Source organism: Chrysochloris asiatica, unplaced genomic scaffold (genome assembly GCF_000296735.1).
Source record: "Chrysochloris asiatica unplaced genomic scaffold, ChrAsi1.0 scaffold00068, whole genome shotgun sequence".
Taxonomy (NCBI): Eukaryota; Metazoa; Chordata; class Mammalia; order Afrosoricida; family Chrysochloridae; genus Chrysochloris; species Chrysochloris asiatica.
In genome coordinates this window covers 11968761-11969769 of record NW_006408586.1, presented here as the reverse complement: position 1 = coordinate 11969769, position 1009 = coordinate 11968761, and the positions used below count along the sequence as shown (strand labels likewise).

At 43.1% G+C, this 1009-nt stretch overlaps 1 protein-coding gene across 1 annotated transcript in view; it reads right to left on the bottom strand.

Annotated features, from left to right (window-relative positions):
- Positions 1–1009, bottom strand: part of NSUN3 (NOP2/Sun domain family, member 3) — a 104930-nt gene that overhangs the window by 92138 nt on the left and 11783 nt on the right. The gene's annotated exons all lie outside the window — the stretch shown is intronic.

The window sequence follows — 1009 nt, the reverse complement described above, 5'->3', positions numbered from 1 at the left end:
AATAACAACAAAACTATATATAAAGTTGCTGTTGTTATTAAGTGCCTTCAAGTCGATTCCGAACCATAGCGATCCTGTATAGGGTTTACAAGGAGCAGCTGGTGATCTTGAACTACTGACCTTGCAGTTCAAACGATTTTGCGGTCTGACACATTAGCCCACAGCGCCACATATATACACACATGTATAAACACACATATATATATATTATTGTGAAGTGTTGTCGCAGTTCCGACCCATAGTGACCCTGTATAGGGTTTCTGAGGAGGAGCTGGTGAGCTTCAACCACCTATCTTGCAGTTCAAACGGCTTTGCAGTCCAGCGCATTAATCCATGCCACACCAGGATATTGTTAAGTGCCCTCGAGTCAGTTTCAACTCATAGGAAGCCTGTAAAGGGTTTCTGAAGAGCATCTGATGGGTGTGAACTGGCCACCTTGTAATTCACTATATGTATATAATTATAGTTATAGCGGGATGGAGGTGTGGCCCTGTGCCGTAATGCACTGGACTGCAAGGTCAGTTTGAACCACAAGATCAGATCTACTGTTCAAATTCACCAGCTGCTCCTGGGAAACTCTAAAAAGGATATCTGTAAGTTGGAACTGAGCTAAACCACTTAAAAACAGCAGCACAGTAATGCCTATAAATAGGTATATACAGTGGTTGGTGGTGCAAGATATGTGTCCTGAAGTAAGCACGAACTCATAGTAACCCTGTATAGGGTTTCAGAGACTTAAATTTTACAGGAGAAAAGCCTCATCTTTTTCCTGTATAGATCCTGATAGATGTGAACTGCTGACCTTAAGGGTAGCAACCCAACTCAACCCACTATATACAACCCACTTTATATACAGTTATATTGTTGTTGTTGTTAGGAGCCATCGAGTCGTTACTGACACACAGCAACCCTATGCACAACAGAAGGAAACACTGCCTGACCCTGAGCCAACCTCACAATTGTTGCCACGCTTGAGCCCATTGCTGCTGCCACTTTGCCAGTACATCTC